The sequence below is a fragment of the Schistocerca piceifrons genome, chromosome 9 (genome assembly GCF_021461385.2).
Source record: "Schistocerca piceifrons isolate TAMUIC-IGC-003096 chromosome 9, iqSchPice1.1, whole genome shotgun sequence".
Taxonomy (NCBI): domain Eukaryota; kingdom Metazoa; phylum Arthropoda; class Insecta; order Orthoptera; family Acrididae; genus Schistocerca; species Schistocerca piceifrons.
The window spans coordinates 61632820-61643396 of NC_060146.1; positions in this window are offsets into that span (position 1 = coordinate 61632820).

Here is a 10577-nt window from a genome sequence, read left to right on the forward strand (position 1 = left end):
TAATAGAATGTCATGGCATACACAGTCAAATGCTTTATATAGGACCAGGAACATAGTGTAGACTTTCTTCTGTTCATCAAGTGCTTTAGTTACAAGTGTTACAAATTCAGATATGGCTGTTTTGGTAGATTTGCCCTATCTGAATCCATGGTTTTCATAGTTGAGAATATTGCATGTTTGTATAAAATTTAATATTCTGTCTTTTATTATGGTTTCTATTATTTGAGAGAGTACAGATGTGGTAGTTACAGGTCTGTAATTTCCTGGGTCTTTTTTGCAGCCTCCTTTATACATAGGGATTACTTTTTTCTTTTTCAGGCACACTGGAAATATTCCTTTTTTTGTAGATAAGTTTACCAGACAGGGTAATGGCTTTACTACCCACTGTAAACAGCATTTAATTAGTTTACTGATTCATTAGTTGGGGTCAAGAACAGTCATTTTGACTCATATGGAAAGTTTACCGCATTTATTTTTGAAGTATTATTTTGATTTATTAATTTTTCCACAACTTCAATATAATGTTTTTTTAAAGGATTGTTGTCATTTTGTTCGTCTCTTCTCTCCCATTTACCTCAAGTGTTATGTTATCAGTGTTTTTCACACCTGCATGTTTCCTCTCTTCATTTATCAGAGACCATATGGTCTTAATAATATTTGTTGAGATTGATATATTGTTTTCATTGTACAGCGATTTACTTTCCTTTATCAGTTTTGTGTACATTTTCTTCCTTTCCCTACACGCATCCTTATTTTCTTTGACTGAAAACAACCAGAGTTCACACTCAAAAAAGTGCTCTTTCACCAGGATAATGCAACAAATCACATATCAATGATAACAATGCCAAAAGTGCATGAATTGGGCTTTGAATTGATTCCTCATCCTTCCTACCCACCAAAAAATAGCCCCAAGTGACTTCTTCCTGTTCCCCAACTTGAAACTTTTGCTCGGTGGGAAGAAATTTTCATCACATGAGGAAGTGATAGCTGCAGTCAACGAGTATCTTGTGGAGCTTGGCAGAACCCATTTTTCTGATGGGATGAAAAAGACGAGGATGACTGGACAAAGTGTGTATTGCTCAAAAGACACTATGTTGAGAAGTAAGGTGAATTTTTTATGAAACAAACATTTTTTCTTGATTTTAACCAAACTTATCAAATCACTCTTGTAGGTCTTAGAAATTTCTGAGAATGTGTGTATGTAGGAAGCAATTCTATGGGAGCAAGCCATGGACTATGAGAAAACCATGAATCAACAGAATTACCATATTTAATCAACTATGAGATGCACAATTTTCTTTGAAAAATTCAAGTGCATCTTACACTTGAATTTAGTAAACAAAAAATGTCCAATGTTCAATTTAAAATTCCCACCAGTCTTAAAAGTGTCCATACAATCAATGCTGCAGAAACCTATCTCTAGCTGGCAACATTGGATTCAGCTGTCAGCAGCAGTGCACCAATGCAATGAACATGAGTTGTGGGGATTCACAAGCTTGCTAAGACTGTCTCTCCCCAACCCTGCCATCACAAACCGAGAACACTGTCTAGCCTATGATGCAACATTGCAGTCTACAGTGCCAGTGAACTGGAAATGAAAGTGATTTGTGTTATTGGTAAAAGTATAATATTTTTGTTAGTAGCTAGTTTCATGACTGAAAAAAATAAATTAAACATAAACTGAATGTAATAGAACATGTAGAAGAACGTGTAAACAGAGCAGAAGAGCAGCATTTCAGCCCTCCTGCAACTGAAGAAATCATTCACAATTCATGGGCCAGTAAAGGAGAACTGAAAAAAATGAGGAAGTCTAAATGTGTAAACAGAGGACTGAATGAAAGATGGTCAAAACTAGAAGATGACATATTGAAACAGATTCCAGGAGGACTTACTTCACAATTGCAAGCTCTTGATGTCTAGATAAATAAACCATTTAAAATGTATATGAGAGAGGAATGGTACTAATGGATCCCAACATGAATTCATGCCAAATGGAGCTTCAAAATGGCCTACAATCAAACAAGTGTGCCAGTGGATAAAACAGTCGCAGTCGCGTTTATCATCAGCTGAGGGTTTCAGTTAGTCATCATTTATTCCAGGGAAAAGCTATATGCTCATCAACAGTATCTGTTCTTTTGAGAACAGTTACTGTCTTCATATATATAGTTAAAGGCTACCCAGCCATTGACCTTTGTCTGTGCAGTTGCGCACAGGTTGCCCAAACTATTACGGGAATCGCCAAATCGTGCGCGAGTAATGAGTGGATGGGCAACTGTCTATAGGGTACATTACATATGTAGAATCGTGGACAGTTGGGAATGTGAGTCTTATGGGAGGCGTGCAAGGGATAAGTCCCTGCAGTTGCGCTATTCATCTGCGTCCTCGGTGGCTCAGATCGATAGAGTGTCTGCCATGTAAGCAGGAGATCCCGGGTTCGAGTCCCGGTCGGGGCACACATTTTCAACTGTCCACATCAAGGTATATCAACAACACCTGGTGGCAGCTGAAGGTTTCAGTTAGTCATCCTTTATTCCAGGGAAAAGCTGCAGAGTCATCAACAGTATATGTTCTATCAAGAACAGTTACTATCTTCATATATAAAGATTGGAATGTTGTTGTTGTTGTGGTCTTCAGTCCAAAGACTGGTTTGGGGCAGATCTACACTCTACTCTATCCTGTGCAAGCTTCTTCATCTCCCAGTACCTACTGCAACTTACATCCTTCTGAATCTGCTTAGTGTATTAATTAATCTCTTGGTCTCCCTCTGTGATTTTTACCCCACACACTTCCCTCCAGTAACAAATTTGTGATATCTTGATGCCTCAGAATGTGTCCTACCAACTGACCCCTTCTTCCCTTCAGGCTGTACTACAAATTTCTCTTCTCCCCAAATCTGTTCAATATCTCCTTATTAGTTATATGATCTACCCATCTAATCTTTAGAATTTTTCTGTAGCACCACATTTCAAAAGCTTCTATTCACTTCTTGTCTAAACTGTTTATGTCCATGTTTCACTTCCATACATTGCTACACTCCATACAAGTACTTTCATAAAGGACTTCCTGACACTTAAATCTATACTCAATGTCAACAAATTTCGCTTCTTCAGAAACGCTTTTCTTGCCATTGCCAATCTATATTTTATACCCTTCTTAATTCAACCATCATCTGTTATTTTGCTTCCCAAATAATAAAACTTGTTTACTACTCATTTCCTAATCTAATTCCCTCAGCATCGCCTCATTTAATTTGGCTACATTCCATTATCCTCATTTTACTTTTGTTGATGATCGTCTTATATCCTTCTTTCAAGACACTGTCCATGCCATTCAGCTCCTCTTCCTAGTCCTATGCTGTCCCTGACAGAAGTACAATGTCATTGGCAAACCTCAAACTTTTATTTCTTCTCCTTGAACTTAAATTCCTACTCCAAATTTGTCTTGAGTAACATCAGGGACAAGCTACAACCTTGTCTCACTTCCTTCTCAACCACTGCTTCCCTTTTTGGCCCCTCGACACTTACAACCTCCGTTTGGCCTGTGTACAAATTGTAAATAGTCTTTTGCTACCTGTATTTTACCCCTGCTAGCTTTCGAATTTGAAAGAAGGTTTTCCAATCAACATTGTCAAAAGCTTTCTCCAGGTCTACAAATGCTACAAACGTAGGTTTGCCTTTCCTTAACCTATGTTCTATGAGATGTCGTATGGTCAGTATTGTCTCGTGAGTACCTACATTTCTCCAGAATCCAGTGTGTGTGTGTGTTTTTTTTCTGAAGAAGGGTTTGGCTGTAAGCTAAATTGTAACGGACTTTCATTGCGCCCGTCTGCAACTCAGTGTGGCATCATTACATTGAATCACAGGCTATCTTGTTCCTTACATTGTAAACAACAATATCATTTACTTAATATTAACTGATCAATTGAAACATGTGAAATATCTTGCATATTCGGTGCTCTTGAGCTAGGATGAATTTGATAAAGGCCATCTTATTGTAGACTGTTATTCTATCCATCTTATTGTAGACGGATTACGAACCCGAGCGCTTACCACTGCGCCACGACGCTGTAGAAAATAATTAATCGTAGGGAGTATTTCACCGCAACGGCTTCTTTTAACTGTCGATTTTCTCGACAACGGCTGCGAAGTGCATCTTGGTGCTTTGCCACATTACACCTCTGGCCATGAGCTTTTATTATGTGCAGTATGAATCAGATCTGAATTTCACAATTGGCGGCCTCCCCTTGTGAGTTCATCCAGTCGTCTTTCCTGCCTTGTGACCACCGCCGTGGCAATCCTCTGTTCTGTTCACTGGTGCAATTCTGACAGTGCAGATTCCTCCACGCATCGATGCTAACCGGTGTAGTGGTGTATTTTGGTAGTTACTTGGGTACGTTTGCATTCCTATGTTTTGGTAGTTCATCCTCCCGCCCTGGGGTTGCAGTATTTCGGGTGGGGAGTTGGTTCCTTGTCTCCCAAGATCTAGTGCTGTATTATTAAGGTTAATTCTAGTTCAGTCTAGTGTTCTGTTAATCCCTGGGTATGTGTGTCCGCCATACTATTTGCGCTGTATTTATTCTAAGTGAGTTGCACTGACAGTAGTTGGGGGTTCGAGTCCTGTCACGGAGCTGATAAGGGGTCACATTGGTTTCGGCTTGTCAGTTGTAGGGTGTTGCTTTAGAGGTTTGTTAACATTGGCATGTCAGTGTTGTCTAGCGCTACCGGGACCTAAAGAAGAACATTGTGCTGATTAGGGAATGTTGTTACATGTTCTTGTTTTCATTTCGATACCTGTATTTGTGAAGGCAACCGCATGAAGTAAGATCTGTTCTGAAGCTATGCTGGATCTTGCGCTCTTGGGATTTTTGGTTTTGTTTTGATCCTGACTATTTGGGTGTCAGGAATATGGAACTGTGTTGTTAATGTTTGGCTTGAACAGCGGTTACGCGGCTAGTTTAGTATGTGTGTAGTGGCATGGCGTCCTCGTGAAGGCGTGCCCGCTAGATTGCTATTGCGCCTCCTCAAAGTGTAATTTCCACCTTAATAAAAACCCCTTGTTAAAAGGGAGGAAGGAAAAAAAACTTTAGAAATACCTTCTATTTGCATTAACTATCTTACCTGTCGCTTAAGTAAATATCTGCTCAGTGATTAAGCTAATGGGAGCACCTATCCTAAAAGCAACTAGCGCACTTCTGTTATGGAGGCCTTCGTGCCTATTTTGATCTGAAAGATTGTATAAACAGGCTTACATGCTCTGTATCGAACTTCTGATGTTTTTGAGTGGTTGTGGATTATTAAAATTGATTATAGTGCAAACGTTTGTATTTTACCAACCGTGCTTATAAGTTATAAATGTGATTGGCTGTGTTGTGAATTCATGTATTTATGTTTTATGTTGCAATGAGAATTTAAATGTGGTAAACCCACGCTTTGTGATTAATAATTAGATTTAAGAGTGCGTTCACTTAGCGCTTACTTATGTGTTGTGTTATTATCATTTTTTTAAAATTATAATAGTTATAGTTTCTTAAAGCCTTTCCAATTCGAAAGTGGTGGCCCTCCCATTTTGGGCAATTGTAAGCATCGAAGCAGGATTTACATAGTTGGTGTTATGTATTGCATGTCATGGATAAATTATTTGTGTGTTAAATCACGTCTGATATGTCAATTCCTTGGCCCCGTCCACACCTTAGTCGTAGTCTTTTAATATTAAATGATCAGACCACCGTTCCAATACCTTCTTCATTATGCCGATGGGAGGACGCGAATACATCATCTTCCAGTGGAACACCTCTCGAGACCTATACTGCAGGACGGAGACAAGTTCGCATCGGCTCAGTTTTGCTCTGGGGAACATTCACGTGGGCAACCCAAGGGTCCAGTGGAGCTCGCGCAAGGTACCATGACGGTCGACCACATATATCCGTTTATGATGACTGTGTTTCCTGATGGCAGTTGCATGTTTCTACATCATAATGCACCATGCCACAAGACCAAGAGTGTAATGGTGTGTTTCAAGGAAGACAGTGGCGAGTTCCAGTTGATGTGCTGGACCGCCCAACACTCGAGATCTGATTCCAATTGAACACACCTGGGATGTGATTGAATGTGAAGTTGGAGTTCATCACCCCCGTCCCCGAAATTTATGGGGATTAGGTGAATTGTGTGTGCAGATGTTGTTCCAGCGACCTACCAAGGCCTCTTTGGTTATATGCTAAGCCGCGTCGCCGCTGTTATCCATACCAAAGGTGGTCATACCGGCTGTTAGGTGGGTGGTCATAATGTTCTGGCTGATCAGTGTATATCTGTTCTGTACATAGTTCCGCGTAGTCAGCGCGTACACAACTTCCCCACTTGAGCGCGCCCTGCTAAGCACAACAGCGCAGGCGCAGCACTCGTCCACCTCCGCACTACGAGATGGCGCTGTCTTAGAGACAGACCAAATTCTGCTTCTGCCAATCCACGTATTAATATGTAACGCAGCCAATGAGATTGCTGCTAATGTAGAACCTTTTCTCCTTGCGGATCACAATCATGCAGTGATACCTGAATGCTCGAGGTATTATAACGAGTGTACAGACCTCCAATTAGTCAGTCTGCATTAGTCTGCATTTGTCTGTACCAGTCTATAGTCAAGTTTCCGTCTGCGCCTAATAAGATTATCATATTCCTGTACATAGCCATGAAGAGAAATGTACAGACACTTTGTCAGGTAGCAGAGATATGTGAGAATAAGATTAAAGTACCAAGACCAAAGGAACTTCAGATTGTCAATTGTAAACAGCATCCAGAATCAAGTTACGTAATATCTATGTTATTTATTATTTTAATAAATCTGTGTGAAAATTAATCAAGTTCTGTTTAAAGTTGGTCACCGTCAATCTGCTACTCTAAGCGTGCAAGTGGCATTTCTATCATCTGACCTAACGGCAGAAGATAAACACGCCATGATAAGACCACAAGACATATTGCTGACACTCGCCCACTTCGTTAGAGCGACAAGTCAAATAATCTGATGGTGTGTGTACCAAAGGTCTTACAGTACGCACACCACAATATTTTTACACATACCAATTTCCAAATTTTCAGTCAGCTTCCTGAGAATGAAGTAGCGTCAAAACTTCGATTTCACGAAAACGGCCTGGATTGTATAAAATAACAGGCTTGAACGATTAAAATAACTTCTGCAGGACCGTAAGCAAATTGTGTGAGTTGACAAACAAACGTCCAATATAGAACACTTTAAGATAGCTGTTACACAGGACTCTGTGCTGGACCCTTTCTTGTTCCTAATAACAGTAACCAACAATTTTCTAAAAACCTGTGTCCGATTTGTAAATGGATGGATTTAGGTTTTAGGTGCTGGATTCATGGTAAAACATATTTACAACTTAATTGTTCTTTGGCATTCGAGAAATGTGACAACAATGCTCTTCTTTTGTTTGCTATTTCTGTATTACATCTGCCATGTAGTGACGACTAATATCTCTTGGCCGGCCGGAGTGGCCGAGCGGTTCTAGGCGCTACAGTCTGGAACCGCGCAACCGCTACGGTCGCAGGTTCGAATCCTGCTTCGGGCATGGATGTGTGTGCTGTCCTTAGGTTAGTTAGGTTTAAGTAGTTCTAAGTTCTAGGGGACTGATGACCTCAGAAGTTAAGTCCCATAGTGCTCAGAACAATTTGAGCCATTAATATCGCTTGTAGCACTCGTGTACAAAAACAAATCTATAAATATAAACAAAATAACAGTAAATATCGAAATGAGTAAAGTAAACAGCAAAAGCTCATAAAAAAATCACAAAAGCCCACATGCTAGAACGTTTTCAACGGATGATTCAGTTTGTTCACTCCAAAATACATACTATATGAGATACCGTATCATAGATGCAAATTGGCTGTTGAGTAGTGTAATGATCAATGATCTGCCATCACTTATTAAGTCCACTACAACCCAAACCAATACACTATAAACTTTATTGTCTTTCACAGCTCATTTATGCCAATTAAAATGATATAAATGCAATTTTGCGTTAGACAGATTTCTAGAGCAGCATATGCATACAGAAGTCAGTATACAATAATTAGTCTCACAATGAATCCACAATTCCGGAAATGTTGTCAATGTGTCATTTTGTGCTACCTGATGGGGAAAAATGATATACCTTCTGTCTTAGCATAATTATTCCTTTATTTTTTACTATTCAGTTGTCAGCTTAAGCATAAAGTTCAGCACAAACATATACACAATTATGTGTGGGAACTGTAATCCTAACAAATTAACAATGTGCCAAAATGTCTGGGAAATTAGTTCCAGGGATTTAGAGTCTTACAGCTCACATTTAAAATTTCAGCTGTATTCAATTTATGAGTAATAATTTCAGTTCATATATTTAGAAAATCGTTATACTTTTGGCACAGATCACACACAAACTACTTTGTGAGTTTTTAAAGTCCAGCACAATCAGCATGGCTCCATTTTGAGCAGCCCATACACTTCAGCCATATGTACCATTCGTTTGTTCCGCTGAATTAACGACAACAGTAAATCCAAGCTGTGTCCTTTTCTTCATCAGGACTAACGTTGATATCTGCTACTTCTCCTTCGTCTGGAGGGGAAACCATGGCCAAACGACGCTTCACAGCGCCGCGGTTTGATTTCCTCAATTGCTTTTATCTTCTCTGGAGGTCCTCTTCCTTCACAACTTGTAGTGTCGGCGTTTTAATTTCTAACATGCTTATAAACCTACCCAATGCATTTCAAAAATCAGTAGGGTACCTGACGGAACAGCACAAAATCGACGTAGTCTTGTGTCATTTTGCCCCATTCAACAGAAGCGTAATCTTTGGTCACAGTCTCGACAACTGACAGACATACAATCAAAATATTGCTATAGATTTAAAGACTTAGCTTTCTAAGCTCTCACCCAGGTAGTAAATCTCCCACACAAATAGCCAACACTATCCAATTTGAAAAGTTTCCTAGAAGAAATATTGGTTTCACTTGCTTCGAAAGTGATTTCCTGCTTCTCACGTCAATAAATGGAAGCAGGCAAAGATAAATGGCTTGTGGGCGAATAGAGAGTGCAAGCAATCATGTAAACCAAAGACTGTGATAGTGTCAACCGACAAATTTTTAATAAAGTACACTATATCGTTTTGTCCTTCTACATCTTTTTGGGCCACTTCCCCCCACGTAGACGATACAAATTTTCTTCACGGTAGTAAGGACTTCAGTAGTCTTAAGACCTGTGTTGCAAAGACAATCGCTCAAGCAACCTATTCGTTCAAAGAAAACTGATCCTTACTGAATTAAAACAAAACGCAGCAGATGGTTTTTTGGCTAAAAGACAAGCTTTTGTGAGATGATCCCAGTCAAGTTTATTTGTTTTTGGGGTATAGTTAGATGATAAATTATTTTGGGGTCAAAATGTAGCTAAAAATATTTCATTGGTAAATTATTTGTTAAGGCGACTTATGGATTGTGTATCTAAAATATATGTCACAACATTCTATTTTTCATTTTTCCAGAGCACGGTAGCATATGATATTTTTTATGGGGGAACTCTACTTTTATGCATGACATCTTAACACTGCAAAAGAAAAGTCACACTGACAACCTATGTTTTATGAACAAAAAATCGTGACTATAATAATCTAGTACGTTTTAATTTTTGCAAAGAAGAAGCTAACGGATCAAAACGCAGAGAAATGTACGTTGTTGCAGCACAAGCAGCAATAGATGCATTTGTACTCCATGCCACAGACTGTCAAAATCACTTACCAACTATGAACTCATGGGGCAGAAATGATGTTTTTTAACTTTATTCTGGCCTCTGGATAAAATTACGATTTCTTACTTGTCATGGAAATGGGTAATAAGGATTTCAAAATAAAAAATTTCCTATCACATGGCGTTTTCCAAAAGTAGGATTCTATTATTTATGAAATATGTATAATATTGAAGCCTTGGAAAGACAAATATTTCATCAAGGGATTAGTTATAGACATATATTTGGTAGGTTTCTTTTTTTTTTTTTTTTTTGTATTCATGTTCTGGAGGTTCTTTAAGGACTAGCAATATCCTGTCAGCATGCTACCGATCCACCACCCCAGGAACTGCTTTCCCATTAGTGCACTGTCCTGGTGAATAACATACCCCGTGTTCATCACCTGTATTCACTCAAGTTGTGAAGGTAAGTTTCAAGATGACAATCAAGGAAATGTAACCTTGGTGGCACATGACACTTCACACATCTTATCATTTTATTCACAATCTCTTTATATTCATCTTATTTGTGACTCTGAAGAAAGTTCCTACACGCTGACTTTAAGGCATTCCATGCTTATTTTTAAGTCTCACTTAACGAGTTGGTGAAATATGAATCATGCGTAAGCTATCGTATTTGGGGGCCAATAAATACTCTTTAATCAAAAAGTGTAGGCTTTTACGACCTGCGTCTACATTAATTAAAACTTCCAGGCTACGAGGCCGTGGTCAAACAGTAGCAATACTTCCTCATGACGTTTCGTTGCCAATTGTTTGCAACATTTTCCGAGGTGAACCAATGACTGACTCAC